The 17,369-nt window shown below is 33.9% G+C and overlaps 1 protein-coding gene across 2 annotated transcripts in view; it reads left to right on the forward strand.

The window, feature by feature from the left end:
* Positions 1-7,617: 7,617 nt before the first annotated feature.
* The window catches only part of LOC140148620 (putative complexin-1), a 95,910-nt gene continuing 86,158 nt past the window's right edge, over positions 7,618-17,369 (forward strand). The window contains exon 1 of one of the 2 annotated variants that reach the window (XM_072170635.1): positions 7,618-7,637. The gene's annotated coding sequence lies outside the window, so the exon portion shown is untranslated. Of the gene's footprint in view, positions 7,638-7,682; positions 7,837-17,369 lie in introns of those variants that run through there. The other variant, XM_072170634.1, reaches the window with a different exon arrangement.

Consider the following 17,369-nt stretch of genomic DNA (forward strand, 5'->3'; position numbering starts at 1 on the left):
CTTCATAGAATACTGGTACTTGAAGTATTGCTGCTTGAGAATCAACCATTGTGTAGGTGAGATGATGGTGTAGGACTTAGATGTCACTGTGTCAATTACACTTGTTAATTCTGAACACTGTAATAATACATACAGTGACACAATTGGCACATTGATGTGCTTAAAAACAGTAAACTGTGAGCCAGCTGACTTGTACAACCAAAGCCAAATAGTATACAGACTCTCTATGTAATCATGTAATCATGTAATAGTTAAATATTCCTTCAAATAATGGCATTCTTGTATGTTTTCTGGTGTATGAACAAGGCTATGTTTACATCACTGAGGTTTATAGAGTCTGTTTAAATAGTTGTTTTGTAACTGTGAGAGTGGCTATAGAAGACAGCAAGCTTAACTTGCCAACTTTTAGGCCATATTAATCAAAGCTGCCGTGCACGTTAGTAACATTGTGCATGTAGTCCTCTTTGAAAATCAAGAAATTCATTTTTTATGTCTTTTTGTTAACAAAAAGGCAAAAAAAAACTAAAAATTCCTATTTGATTTCAAGTTTTCAACAAGTTTTGAAGTTTTCAACACAGAGAAGAATTATTTTGTTGCAATGACTTTATTTGTCTACTATTCCAACATTTGCAAGAGACATTGGATATTTTCTGCACAAAATGCTTGTCCCAAAGCCCGTACTAACACATAAAACATAATAATAATAAATAAATTTTAAAAATTTACAATTTCTCACAAGCTTTGAGGCTCAGGATTTAATTAAGGTGGCCTTACCTCAAGATTGTGTTGTGTAACTTAAGGAGCAGTCATTATTTATGTCTGGGAATGGAAGATTTAGGGGGAATGCATATTTTTTTGTGCGCAAGGGGGGAACTTGAATTTGATTTTGGTCAGAAAAGGAGGGGGTGAAAATTTAAATGGAGAAATTTCATAAAATAAGGGGGATTGCAGAATTTTTGAGCAGAAGCAAAGGTGGAAACATGCAATTTGTCATAAAAAAAATTTGAAATCCCCATTCCTCTGGCGTAAATAGTGACCTTATATGAACAGATTTGAGCATTTCCAAGGAATGCACCATGAAAATAATTTTGTAGCTACAGTAAATGAAATTAATAGTTGGCACACCTTGTCAATACGTCGGAACTCTTCATTGCCACTCTGAGAATTCAGTGAAATTAGTATAACTATGTTTGATGAGAAGTACAAACCTTCTCCTTTCCCCTTTCCTCCCCCATTCACCCTCAATCAATGTTGGGAAGACTGGAGAGCCCAATGGGTGGCAATTTACATTTAGTATGCCAGAGTGTGCCAACATTAATTTCTTTGATTGTAGATAAACCTTAAATCAGTTATCTGCAGTAAGGGCACAGGTGGTACTTGTATTGGATTACATTACATTTACCTGACATTGGCCATATAAATCTGTATTTTCTTTTCTTCTTTTTAGTAAAAAAACTCTTAGCAATATACCAACAACATATGTGCATTTGTTCATGTGCACAACCTTTCGTCACTGAATCATGGAGGGTTTTTTTTCCAAGAGCTTAGAAATGTTTTGTTTATAATTTATGTTCTTTTTTATATAAAAACTACTTCATCAGGGACCCTTCATAAAGTTACAGCTAGTAAAAGAGTTTTCTTAACTTACCACTAGTAAAAGGGTATTGATAACTTTCAAACAGTTACTTGAGCTATGAAAGGTTTAAACTTTAATAAAACACACCCCTGGGGTATTTTCTTCTGGTAAGTATGTTAAAATATACCTGGTCATGTTTCTAAGGACTACAATTAGAAACTTTTTCCAGCAGGAACCACTCTATTGATTACTCTATTGAGAAAATGCACTCAGAAAAATAACATTTTGCACTAATTGTCTCTGTCTGAAACTGACCCCAGGCAGAAGGCTTGTTGTAAGGTTTGGTCATTTTCTTCCTGTGTTTTGAGCATGAAAGAGAAATTTAACACTTTCATCCATGTTGGTATACATGTGTTGCCTGTAGAGTTTTGAAAAAACGGCAGCATTTTCCACTGCAGCAAGCATTTGTCATAGTGTTTTCGGCAGGGACAAACATTGAAAAGAAGATTAAAGTCCCAAACAAAGCTAATTACTGAAGCTGAAAATGGTAATCAAAACCTGAAAATGGTAGTGTAGAAAAAAAAATTGCTGTGGAGAACTGAAATGCAATGGAAAAAAAAGTGCAGAGACAAAATAATGTCGGACTAAATACAGACTATTCTGCCATTCTCTATTATATTTCATTTTAAGTCGCAGAATAGAGATGAATTAATTATTTGCTAATTTAAAATCATGAAATATATATTATATTGCTGTAAAGAGAAGTACAATAGAAAACTGTATGGATTTGCAATGTTAATAATGTGTAAAAAAAATAAAAAGGTTTAAAAATGAGTCACTGTATTAAAAGTCTCAAATGTGTGTCAATGTGTAATCTCATATTGCAATTTGCATACTGTAGAATTCCACCTACAATTCAGCATATATGCCTCTGAGTGGTTTATTTATTTTTGATGAAAGACAAATAGCAGATACCCTTCACAGAAACATTACAATATGCTCATACAATAATACATGTTTGTACAACCACCTGTATCATTAATATAAGGCCTAAACAAAATTGTTTGATTGGCGTAACCCGACCGACCCTAAAAATAGGCCCGACCCTAGCCTTTTTTTCTTATTTTTTTGTAAAAAATGGATTTCAAGAATGTTACGCCAAATCAAACAATTTTTTTAGGCCTAAATGCGCAAACTCCAAATAATGTTTTTGTGGAGGTTATCTGCCTGTCCGTCTCTTTCATCAAAAAAAAAACCCAAATATTGGGAGGCATATAATGCTTATAGATGGAATTATTCGGTATTGTTGTAAACTTGTAAAGGGACAACTGTAGATATATTGAAACTTTAGCCAGGGTTTTTTTTATTCTTCATTTTGCTTGCCTTTTCCCATTCCATAGCCGCAGCATGGCACACCGACATCGCCTGGCTAATAATTACTTGGTACAGCAGAGATACTAAAATAAATACCCCGGACCGATACACGTCAATGTGCTATGCACGATTTTGATATCAGACGAAAATCTTTGGATACCGGGGTAGAAAATGATGAATATCTCCCGTAAATGATTTTGACTAAAGAAACCAGATCTGGTTCCTTACACTTGAATATACGTGTTGAACAGATATGATAGTCGTTAGCTAGCGTCTTGAGAAAGAACTGTGCATCTTGAACTCAAAATCTGACCAAAATTTTGATTTTATATTGCGTTGGTCCTGTATGGACTACAGCGCGCAGGCTATAGCTGCACTAACTACTCCTGTGGAGGCAGTATAAACGTCGATGACCATTGACCGCAATGTCGTATACAAGCTTACTCACACAGCGAGAAATCAATTACCCCGGCTATTGTCAGTAGCCTTAGTCAGGTCACTCGGCTAATTATGCGTCTCATAAGGTCGGAACAAAATGGCCATGCGTGGCTGTGGATTCAACCTACCATGGCGATTTCTGCATGAAGATATCGGGACGATGACACTGTGCGTGGTAGCCCATGTAACTACTTCCTGTGTAATGAGAATTCTAAACAAAAAGGGTTAATGTTCAAATAACAGATCTTCAAAGCTATTCAGATCGGATCCGTATTATAGGCAGGATTTTTTTGTGGCAGTGCAATATGTTCCAAACTGTGGCCCTTTTTTCAAAATAAATTTGCTTACATGCAAAAAGTGGGTTAACCCCCTGAAAATGATCCCTTTGTTAATTTCTCATCCTAATTTGGTCTAATATCGTCCCCCTGAAAACTGGACATTTTTCTGGTTGTGGGCCCGTACGCAGGGGAGGTGCAGGGGGTGCGACCCCCACCCCCCAATTTGGAAAAGTATACAAAAGGTCCCAACATTTCAGAATCAGGGTTTTTTACGCTTTTTTGGAAAAAAAAAGGTCCAAATTTTGTCCACTTTTCACCAAATCGCCCCCCCCTTGGAAAAAAAGTCCACTGTTTCAAAATCAGCACCCCCCAAATGAAATCCTTCGTACGGGCCTGCACCCATCCGCTACAGCCTGTTTCAAAATTACTGCCTTTTGATCCAATATCATGAATATCTACCAAATAAATCTTACATAATCCCAAATGAATCCGATTATTTTAATAATCGGATGCTAATTAAAATTAGAATATGAACAGATTGTACTGGGGAAAAAAGACATCATTCACCTAAAGAAGGATATTCTTGAGAGCTAGTGGTAAATATGAATTGTAATGATTAAGGGATCTGGAATGAGCATATTGAGTGGTTCGACAGTATTTTTTGTGGGACATGAGAGCACATCAGACATATCGAATTGCATTCTGAATACGAAGAATGTCTTTCTGATATCAAATAATTTTCATTTTTGAAATTCACGATATAATACAAATTTTATGACAAATTATTAAAATTTGATATTTTTGATATAACAGTCCTCGAAGTAAATTTTATAAATCTAATGATATATTCTTAAAGTGTATGTAGCTGGGAGGAAAAGCCGACGATCAATTGAAAAATTTGACCTTTCATATTGAAGATATGGTTTTTTTTCCCCAAAAGACCTAATTTGTTTTGGTGTTTTGGGGAAAAAATCCATATCTTCAATACGAAAAGTCAAAATGTTCAATTAATCGTCGGCTTGTCATCCCACCTACATACACTTTAAGTATAAATCATCAGATTTATCAAGTTTACTTCGAGTACTGTTAAATATCAAAAATATCAATTTTTAATCATTTGCCATAAAATGTGCATTACATTGCGAATTTCAAAAAGTCAAAATTATTTGATATCAGGACATTCTTCGTATTCTTCGTGCCAGGGTGGTTCATACAATCATCCCCACAATGTTGACGCCTGTATGTGGGTTTCTGACCAAGTTAACCTCATATTTGGCCATTTTAGCCCCAAAAGTGCACATGTTTGCGCGCTTCGCGCGAATTTATTCCACTGTTACACAATATATCATTAATTTAACTTTAATATAGCAACATGTTTCGCGCGCTTCGTGCGCATTTGTTCTATTAAATTATTCTGTCGCCAAAAGGTGATTGATTCACAATATTTCAAGAATATACCCCCCCCCCCACCGTGTCAAAAAGAAATCTACGCCACTGCAAAGATCACAAGCCCAAACACAAATTGTAAACTTTTAATGTTACACTGGTTCACATTATTGTGACACTTTGTGAAACTACATTATACGAGGTCGCATAATTGAGACAATCGCATATCGTCAACACATTCATTTTCTTTCAAAATTGATTTGTGTCAAGTGTTTTCTGAATCTTATACACCTATAATAGGCCTAAACATAATCAACAAAATTGCCAAAACATATCACGTTCAGGGTTTTCTTTAACGCACAAAACACGCGTATTTACGCGTTCAGGCACTTTTCTGACTCCTTCAAATCCATAGTCCGAAAGTCCAATGCGTACAAAATCTTGAAAACGTACGCGTTCAGATATTGCAAGATTTGAATAGAGAAACACCCGATATTATACATTTATTCTAGGCTTTTGGCATTTAGGACCTACTCCCGATATGTAGGGCCCGTCACATTTTGTCAGTATCAATCCATGTATGTTTTAGTGATTGCGAGTCTCTAAAATTGTATAGTGTCAGTTTGAAATCTTGCAAATTGTGTTCGGGTCCTTTTTTCTGTTTAAATGATGCACCAAATATGTCTTCAATTGGACTTTAATTTTACAAAATTTTCCCCCTCAGACACCCCCATGCGTAGTGGATAAACAAGTGACCATTTTCGCTTCTGCTTTCGATATTTGCCCATTTAGGCCCTATGTTTAACACAATTTATAGGTCTAATGGGGAAAACGTGACAACGAAAGGCTTTATGGACCGTCATTTCACAAGTTTCGGCATTCCAACTGTTCAAACTTAAATTTTACACATATAGTGCTTCAATTAGGTCTTTATTTTGCATTTCTTTTTTGACTCGGGGGGAGGGTGAAAAAATGTCTTGAAGTATAGTGAATCCAGCACCTTTTGGAGAAAGAATAAGTTTATGGTACAAACAAATTTGTTATTTTGAAGCTAAACTGTTGAAATATGGTACAAAAGTAGAATAAATTCGCGCGAGGCGCGCAAAAATGTGCACTTTGGGGGCTGAAATGGCCAAATATGAGGTTAATTGGGTCAGAAACCCACATAGCTCCACATACAGGCGTCAACATTGGGGGATGATTATATGGATCATCCCCTGGCAAAATATTATATTAATATTATAAAAAATACCCCTTGGACAATGTTTTTGACTCCTTCAGAGGAAAAATTCACAATTGAAAGGGTCAAAAAAATTTGAAAATACCCCTTCAGCAAAATGCTTAAAGAAAACCCTGACACGTTGTGAAACATGGTAATGGTTGACAAACAAAATGATCCCCTACAAAGAAACAAACAAATACACAAACAAACAGGCAAACGAACAAAACAAACAAGATATTTTATATCTTAAACCATGTAAACTGCACTAATCTACGTCTTTAGATCTATCTCATTCTATATTCCATTATGCTCTTTAAGAAATTCCATTAGTTGAAATGGTCAATTAGTGGTCAAAGATTTGAAAACAAACAAAAACAGAGGGCAACATGGCAACTTGAGGGGAGGTGGAGCTTCATTAGAGGGTTGGAGGCTTAGGCCTATTTGGTGTGTTGTTTCGGAGGGGGGGGGGCACCGACAATGATTGGGGGCACCAGGTCTAATTGGGGTCGGGGGGGGGGGCACAGGCCACTTTTCGGCATTTTTCCTATGGGATTTTTTAAAATTTCAGATTGATTAGGGGCACGTGCCCCCCCTGTGCCCCTATGATGCTACGCCACTGGGGGTTGACTTGAGTGCAAAAAATATCGACAACATAATAAACAAACACCATAACGTAGCATGTGAAATGAATTGAACTGAATTGGCCCACGTGTAGATATATTTTTCAGAATGTTACAAAGTTATAATAGCCTATTAGGAAAAAATCGTCCACCATGATGCGCTTTACATGCAACTATTGTTAATAAAGTTTTGTGAAAAACAGTGTAAAAGCCAAAATGATTTAAATATTATTATAAATATAGCAAGAAAACATTGATATATAGGCCCATTGCAACTTTAAAAGAGTGGTAATGTATATCAAATAGTTATATTGATTACTCTCCATCGATGTCGCATCCGGTATAGTGTATAAATATCGCCTTAGTCTTAGTCAAACCACCTGCTATCTTCAGTAGATAGCAATTAATCAGCGCCGCTGAGATACTATTTTATAAGCACCGCATTGTTATTGGAAAATATTTTCCACTAAATTCTTATTTGGAATACACGATATCAATAAATTTGAGAATTGAGATACCGTTTTAGGTCTGAAAAGCAATATGTGGTTAAACTTTGTTGTGAAATGGTTCCAAACAGCAAATGAATGTTGATCAAAAATTCTACGTTTAGTGCATCTAAATTAGCTATCCACCAGTGTTTATTATGATGAATTTAATTAAGGATAATATCTGCTTTCTTTAGTCTCATAAAAATATATTTTTGTTTGTTGAAGTGATATTGTCATCAACTACTTAAACCACAGGTAAATATATTATTGAAAAGTCTGCTTTTACTTAGAAATCAATTCTTGATTACAAATATAGGGAATCGAACGGGATTTCTAGTAATGCCAATATAAACATTAGCCCCCAAATTGCCATCTATTCTGTGGCTCGAATCGGGTTACCTTTTGCCAGCTATACCTTTTATTCTGGGCATTTTGTAAGCTTTCTCGGATTACGGTAAGTAGATGATATTTTTTTGGATTGAATTGGTTGTAAAATATTTGTATGAAATATTTCTCAGTGATGTCTCAGGAGTGTGAAACTGACCTTTTATTTAGCCTTTTTTGTTGCGGCGTTTGTGATCCGATGCTAGCAGTAATACTACAGTACTCAGTAGTAGGTGAGCGTCACACACCGTCGACGTCCTATACGATAAATATAAATTTAATACTCCGTTGGTGAGCGACGGGCGAGTGGTAGTGAGCGACAGGCGAGTGGTATTTCACTGAACGCAAGAAAAAAGGAGTTCTATCTGATTGGCTAGCAATCGATCGCTTAGGTCGCTCAGTAGTCAACTACAAACTCATGCATTCAATTCGATTGAAATCGATTATTCTATTATTGACGAAGATAAAGAGCGTGATAGTGTGTCAATAATGTACATTGTATTGCACCTGGTTTTACCAGCATTCCTTTATAAAATAATTTTCTCAAAGAGTTAAATATTATCAAAATTTTTACCCAGGATTTCAAATGTTTTACATCAAAATTGCAGTTAAACATATCCACAGCAAAATACCGGTCCTCACTAATTAGTACATTTAATTTCCAGTTAGTACATTTAAACGAAACCTGTGATTTACGTGACAACAAATAAAATTTTCTTACAATAGAAATATCATATGGGATACTGATATGGTAGGCCGCAACCGCCACAACGTGGAGCTGCTACGCGTAGCTGACTTTTTGTTCCGTGGAGCCAAATTGACCAATCATGTTAGAGTTTTTCATTACTCGGAGGTAAAACTGACCAATCAAGTACGACTTACTCATTACGTGAAGCTTAATTTAGTCATTAAGAATTTGTTGGTGGTTTATTTACATTCGATTCATTTAAAATCCACATAGTAAACATTAATTTTGGCAAGAGTTTTCTCTCTGGAACGATGATGCATCAACTGGCTCCGCGTAATGAAAAGATCTAACATGATTGGTCAATTTAGCTCCGAAGCGAAAAGCAAGCTACTGCGTAGCAGCTCCATCGCTAGGGCGGTTACGGCCAGCCATATACTGATCATGCGAAAATCGTAAAACATAGAATAGAAACAGTGTGGCGGCTCTCAAAATCTCAAATTGTATGCATAGCCTGAGTCGCATACGGCCTATCTCAAACAAAATCACCATGCGTATTTGTTGAAAAACGTGAGGATTTATCGTACTACCACGGCAATTCTTAACACGAACATATAGGGATGATGACGGTGTGCGTCATTGAGTGACTCAGTGTCAATAGTGTACAGTGCAAGTGTAAGGCTTTCCATGATGTTATTAATGGAAGATGTCAAATTATGCAGTTAACCGCACAGTATATTTAATTATGTCATGTAGCTTGTATAGTTACATATATTACCATAAACAAAAATTGTTTGTACCAGGTATAAATTTGTTTTCTACAAATAAAATGGAAGTATAGGCTTTATTATAAAAGAATCTTTAAATCTCACCAGTTAAATATGTAAAGGTACAGAGTGCTATAGATACCAGGGTTATATGCATATTTATGGGTAAAAGAGGCTTGTACCCTTATAAAACGATGTATAATTATGTAGTAAAAAGGGGGAGAGAGACAGACAGACAAACAGAAGACAGACAGACAGGGAGAAGGGGAGAGAGAGGGAAGAAAAAAAGACATGACGTAGTATCATAGGGGCAGGGGGCACATCAGATTTTGATCTGAAATTTTCGATGCTACGCCACCGAAAAAAGGAGATGGAGAAGGGGATGTACACATATTATGAGTCAATAATATTTTTACAAATATTCCTGTCCCTTAGTAGTTCAATTTACATTTTGTGTAAATTACTGGAAAGAAGGAAAAAATTACTAATGGTAAAAAACTATTGATTTTATACATATTTTTGCTCCTATGAAAAGAAAATAACAAAGTCTGACAGAATGCTTATTTTTGTTTGAAGAAAAATGATAATTTCATGATACTTAACGCTGATCATGATCATAAAGGTGCAAATATTAAATGTCTATTTAAAAAGAAACATCTGTATCTGTTATTGATTTATAACTGTAAATTTAGATAATACCTATGAGCTTGCTTTGTGTGTAGCCACAAAGAAAGAAAAATGAAACAGATTTCTTTGACTTTGTGATACAGGCTGTATCTAAATGATTGGTACCTACCATTTTTTAGACAAGACTATATCAAAATGCAATATAAGATCCACATAATTCATAAAAATAGTCATTAATAATAAATTCTGGTCATTTCAAATGGATCTAATGTTACATTTATGACACAATCTGGTCCACGGGGGCCAAAGGAGGCATTTTTGAAAATTGAGTTACTATATAGCTATTACCTTATACAAACATACATATCATATACTGAAACCCAAATTTGGTTATAAAGTTATGAAATTTTGTGATGTCTCTTTTTTTTACTCCCTATTTTTGCCTTTATCTCAATTTCTAATTTGCTGCCTTTGACCCCCATGGATCAGATCGTGTCACATCTGGAAGAAACAGGTTCTTCAATAACATTTCAAAAGTGATGGGTACCAGGGCCATAGCAAGGTTGAAAAATGTGGGGCGGCCATCATAAATGTGGAGCGGCTAAAATACAAATATATGCCCAAATTGAAATAAAGATATAAAGAAAAACATAACAAATTTTTCAAAAAGTGGGGCTGCCATAGCATCCCCGGCCGCCCCGCTTGCTACGGCCCTGATGGGTACCAATCATTTTGATACAGCCTGTATCAAATACTTATCTGTGTGTTTTACTCCAGGGGCGGGGCACATGTATTAAAAGGTGCATGGTATGCACAGCATTCAAGGGTCCCTTTGTCAAGCTCTCCGATAGTTTGGGTTTCATGCTTAGGCACTCCACGCCACATATCCCCACCAAAATTGAAGTCAAGTGCCCCCCCCATTTGAAGAATTAGTTCAACAATTTGCAGTGAGATTAAACATGAAATTTATACAGTAACAAATGAAATGCAAGTAAAATTAGTAACCATGGTAACAATTAAATGCAATGCAAGTAAAATTAGTAAAAAATTAAATGCAAGTAAAATTAGTAACAATCAAAATGCAAGTAAAATTAGCTTTAAAGGTTTATTTGCATGTTGTGTAAATAAATTTTTGAGTGTTCTTCTTATATTGTATTGTAGCTGCATGGAAATTTGCAATGGTGCATTAATGATGCTGCAAATCATTGCTAACATGGAAGGTACAAGCTATCACATTATGTTATTTTATATATCAGTATTCCATTTGATACAGTTTCAACAGTCATGACAATTATATCTTTCCTTATGTGGTAAATGACAAAAGATTCAGAAGCAAAATACTTCTTGATTGTATAGGCTTTGTGCAAAATATTGTTATTATTAAATTATGTAAAAAGACCGCCACTCTACCATAATGTAAATGACATGGTCTTGTAAAAATATTGTTAGTCAGATTTTACCAATTGAGTCAAGTGGGTTTCTGAAGCAGTTTTCTTCTTTTTAAAATGTCTAAATAATCTCAATTTCAACTGTATGTGTATTAAAATGGTATCATGAAACTTGTTTTTGACAATTTAAAATGGTCAGTGTATAGATTTCTATGAAGCCTTGAGAGGAAATTAATGAAAACAAAAAACAAAAAGTATTTAAATATTGAAAATCAAACTTGCCTAAGTAGTGAAAATACCACAGTTTTGCATAAACACTGATAAAGATTTCACTAACAAAAACATCTCTATATATAACTTTAAGCATATTTTGTTAAAAGGCATATTTAAAGTTTACATTTAACCAGACCTTGGTTGTTGTTGGTTTTTGGAGTTTTACAAACAATAAAGCTTGTTAAATGCTTAAATATTGAAATTAATTTTATTATAAATTTTTACTTTAAAAGTAAATCTTAAATAATTTGCTAAAATATCTTAAGTAAAGTGAATTTGGTAGATAGAGCTTTACAAGAGCACATTTATAAGGTCATAGTAATACAAGCCATGTAATACATTATAAAACTTCCTACAAATTAAGCAAGGATGGAAAATGTGACGTCGGTACTACTATTATTACAAATAAAACATCAAACTTACATAAATCTAAAACATTAGAGCTTGATTTTATCTATCTGCAGATTTTAGTATCATTCGTGTAACAGAAGCTTAAAGAACAAACAAAAAATCTACACGTTTGTCATACTGTGTTTGCACAGATGCCGCAACCATAAATCTTACAGTCATAGTCGCTCAGAGCACTGACATATTCTCTACACAGACCATTATTTAGGTGCACTTTTCTTAGTATTGTCAGTGTTACATGCATCAGGAAAAACCTTGAATTTTGTTCCAAAGAGGCACGGAATTGTCAATATTAACAAGATATTTATATTTTAATAAATATTATACATGTATCTTTCCATTGTCACTCACAAGCAACTAGCCTTTAAAGAGGCGTGGTCTGATTTTTCATGGATGTTCTGTTTTCTACCTTACATTGATGCCTATATACCACCAAAACAATATGTTTCCAAATTTTGAGTTGCACCGCTGCAGCAGTTTTGATATGAGAAGCAGAAACATGTGTAACAATGCCCCCGACAATGCCCCCATAGGATATACCTCCGTTGTGGTAACCACAAATCACTACATTTTTATTCACACCATTTGAACAAAAAATATCTGGGGCGTAAATTTCACTGGGGTAATGAGAAATACATGAGCTTTCTTCTGATATCAAAATCTCAGTTTTGATGACTAAAAATGGGGGATGAAGCTGTCGATCAGGTCATAGACCTTTAATAACAAATATTTTGCCTTCTGAAAAATGAAAGATATATTGATTACTACTGCATGTTTATCAGACAGAAACATGAATTAGTGTCCATAGCATGGCATCATATTCTTTTCATCTTAGCCCATGATCATTCAGTAACCACATTGACAAGGCGCATCCACTGATTTTCTTGTTAATAATTTATTGCTATGATACTTCATTGTATCATATCAAGTCAGAAAGATGCATGTACTGTCAATATTTATACAGATGCAGTAGCTCCGTACATTCTTATCATCAAATTGTTACAATAGGCTAATGCACGAATATCTAATATTTTGGTGCATCATATTTTCATAAATATTTCACAGCCAGTATCAGTTGCCTATACCAGACACACTGATTTCATGTTACCACAACATACCTCGTGCTTGTGAAATTTTATATCAGCTTTATTTTGTATATAGTCTGCTGGTGCCTGTAGGTCATGTGATAAAAAATCAAGACCTCTGAAAAGCGAGCTAGCTACTTGTCATATACTCATACGTGTCTGTATTGTGAGACGTTGTTAATTTCCTTGACAAAGCCTTTGAATATGCACCGTAGCTGAGCGTGTATATATTCCTTGCTAATTAGTCTAGGGTCAAAGCTATGGATGAAGATGAATTACCATAAATTATCTGACTGTATGTATACTGTGGATGGACCAGTTGCAGGTTAACAATTATATTGTTAATTAGTTGTGTCTAAAACAATTTTGTCACATAAAATGTTGATTTGAAAAAAAAAATGTGTAAGATCATGAATAATTTAATTTCATTAAGCATACATTATTTTTCATTTGCTTTATTCTATTTTAAGACATAAGGAAGGTGTATGTTTATTTCTCTTTGATCAGGTATGTTAATTGTGTAAGCATCTAAATTTATTTTGTGTCTATCATATAGGAAAATATTAAACATAATCATGCATGATTGTAGTTATCTATTTGTTCATTACAGTTTTCATTTTGAGATGCTTCAAATACTTAGGTACATGTTTTATTCCATCACATCACAAAAGAAAAAGAGAGAGTGAAAACAATTTGAGTACTTCACAAGAGACACATTAATGCTTCTTCAAATCACACTACAAATATTAATTCTCATTCATTGCAATAGAAAAACATTTTACAAAGCATAATATTACCCATAAGATACTTATATGTTAAAATTACAAATCATTATTGTGATTACCTGTCTTTGTTTAGTTTCAAATTACTTTGTTCAATCAAGTCAGATGACCAATTTAAAAAACAATATTACCCATAAAATAATTAAGTACTAAAATTGCAAAATTATTAATGTTCCATGTTGTCTTGATTTTGTATAAAAATGGCTTTATTCAGCCAAGTGATGAGCAAATTGATTTATTGATCATGGTACAATGCTCTGAAAATGGCCAATAAAATGCACATTGAATCAGGAGCATGTCTGCCAGTGAAATCAGGTTTGTTGATTTATAGCAATTGGGATACTTGTTTTCTTAATTAAATTAAACCATGACAAAATTGGATGTAAAATTTGCATATGTTACAACAAAAGGTTGTACAGTTTCTGTCACATCCCTACATCATCTGACAATGTCTTGTAATCAATATTGTGTTACTATTTTGAATCTGTTCATAGCATGTACTTGCATGACATAATGATCAAAACAAGTTGATTTTCCCTAAATTGATTTTGAGATAAAGCAATGTATATGAAGTGTCCTTTTTTTTTTTTATCTCATTGTGTGGGTATGTAATATTCATATTGCAAGAACAGTGACTTCAATTAAATTCTTGGCATACTCTACTTATTAAATTCATTCAATAAGGAAAAAGTGAAAATTAATTTTGCTGCATAACACTCATGCTTTATTGCATCACGCATGCGATCTGCTGCCTCAAAACTCGGAACATGTTGGCTAACCCAATTTTGAGATAAAGATGCATTATGTGATCCACATCCTCATCTGCCCCCCCCCCCTTTGCTAAAAATGGTTGAGATGTTTATACCATTAGAATCCTCAGGCTACATAATGTTTGTGTGCAAAAAAATCTTACAAATTACTAGTAAATACCTGCTTGGCCAATATCATCAGATCTGAATATTTGTTCTGTTAACAGAATGAAATTATAACACAGTGACCTATGGAGCCTATGTAATGTACGTAATCATGCAAAACTGGTAACTCGCAAACACAAATGTAAAAATGCAAAATTAGAATCAACTGAAATTTTGGAAATAAGCTTTATTCATGGATATCTATAGAATAATACCATAAAAAGAGGATTCAGTAAATACTCATTAAATATATATGGAAAATACAAATCAAATTGTATAATTGTTCAATCTTTTTCTCTATAGTTATATCAGAACCTCAAGTGAAATGTGTTAAGTTCCAGGTTTCCTGGGTCACATATTTGCTTATTGCTGTGTTATGTTAGATATATCGCAGATTTACATTGGTTAGGTTTCATTCATACTTGATTAGAACGATGATAAATGTTTGATGACAAAAAAGAACAGGAGCGTGAAATGGAGAGTGATGTATCAAGAAGATATAAAGATAGCGGGGAGAGGAAAGGAGAGAAAAAGAGACAAATAGCCAGAGACAAAGAGGAAAGTCTCAGTAATTGAGAAATCTGTCTTGATTGGAAGGGAAATGGCCCAAAAGGAGCTGATTTGACATCAAATTCTTTCCATCCCGGTTCCACCTGAATATTTTTTTCGGGTGAGGTGATCTTACACACTGAATGACTGCTTATTTCATTCATCGTTTGACACTTGGTGATGCACTGAAACAAACAAAATAATATAGTACATTATATATATTACAACACCACCAATTGAACATCTGGTAGAAATTAAGGAAAAATATTCAAAATTCTGTAGAAAATTTATTCTAAAATTATTGTAAATTGCTAAAAATGGCTTGAGATGGCAAAAGAAATGGTCAATTTCACCTTTGTTTTTTGAATCCTCCATGTAAGCAGGAAATGTACGAAAAGGTTTTTTTTTCAGAAAACAAAAGTCAAATTTTGCTGAGGATTTCAGCATATTGTAGTCTGCAAAAATATAAGCAATAATATTAGAGGGAAAAAGTGCAAAGTGATTTATTCCTGACAGGAAACTCATTTGGTTTGGTTGCACCTTACACAATCATGTATATATAAGGTCAAATAAGAACAAAAATGTCTGTCTCACCAACCCATATGCCACTAAATAGCTCTGATTATTAGGCGACTGACAATCGATCTTGAGTTTCCCATCACATAATTCCTGAAAATAAGTCAGGTAACTTTTTCATTATTAATTTTTCTTTATTTTTCCGACTTTCATTATTATTATTAAAAAATATTGGTTATTTTCCACTCAAATTCATCGGATATTTTTGCAAATATAACAAGTTTTTATTGTTATTTTTGGAAAATCACAATAATGATAAAAAGTTAGGGTCAGAAAATGAAGTGGGGGTGGGTGACAGGAAACTCACAATCGACTTTCATTAGCCTTGTGTTTATTTTGACTTCATTTCACTTTTCACTTTCATTAGTAAAGAAAGAAAACCAAAATGGCTTGATAAAAAGGGGAAAAAAAAGAACATCAATAAAAAATTAAACAAATATCACTTCAGAATGTTAGACACATTTTTCTGAGATATTTTTTCCTAAATCATCTTTACATCGTTGTTGTTTTTTGTGAGTATTTTTTTTAAGTTAGTATATTCTTGAACCTCACATCTATTAGAATTTTCTGACACTGTAATATTCATGACTTCCACTGGGGAATTCTTCATTTGGTTAGTATTAGCAAAGCAGGTCTTTCACCTTTGAAGCATTAAATAATTATACCCAGTAAAAAGGAGGGTTTTACTATCCCATTAATTATGCATCCCTTGCAATGGAATTTTGTACGGCCATGTAATATTGGCAATGTTTATTTTCACAAGACGTTGTCGCAAGACAAGAGTAGATATTAATAAACTCGTAGCTTGGTAGCACTGACCTGCTCGGTGCAATATTTTTTTCTTAAATTGAAAGATGAATTTTATCAAAATTTGGCTTGTGCATTATATGTAAATATTGCAGTTCAAGTTCAGGTTCATTGCATACCACATTACAGAACGAAGGCTGAATTGTATGATTAAATGCATTATTATGGCATATACCCAACAAACACAAAATATTTAGAGAAAATATTTAAATGTTAGGTTATGTAAAGGGTATAAAATGTTTAATAACATTTTTGAAAACTTGCTGCTAAACATTATTACATAATTTTACTTTACATAATGTTATTTATATTAAGAATAGCAAAATAGATTGCAAAATGTTTGCCAAAAAGGACTTGAACAATAACATTTTGACAACATTTTTAGGGTTTTTTTTCAGATAAAATGTTTAAAAAATATTTTCATGACCTTGAAACCATGACATGGGTGAAACATCCAAATTGACAAACAATAATTTTTGCATATTTAAAAAAAATCAATGTACCATAAAGATTTACATATATCATCAGTTTTTATCCCAGTAAAATATAGTCACATGTCAATGGAAAATCGTTGTGATATACATGAGCACATTTATTTTTTATCCGTGTTGTATAGACAAATCCAATTTCACGCATTCCTACACCTCAATGGCAGCCATATTTGGGTCCCCGTAGGCTCCATCTCACCTAAAATGTGAAATGATGCGGCCTTGGAGGGTATTTTAAACTGCATTCTATCACC

The sequence above is a fragment of the Amphiura filiformis genome, chromosome 3, assembly GCF_039555335.1.
Source record: "Amphiura filiformis chromosome 3, Afil_fr2py, whole genome shotgun sequence".
Taxonomy (NCBI): Eukaryota; Metazoa; Echinodermata; class Ophiuroidea; order Amphilepidida; family Amphiuridae; genus Amphiura; species Amphiura filiformis.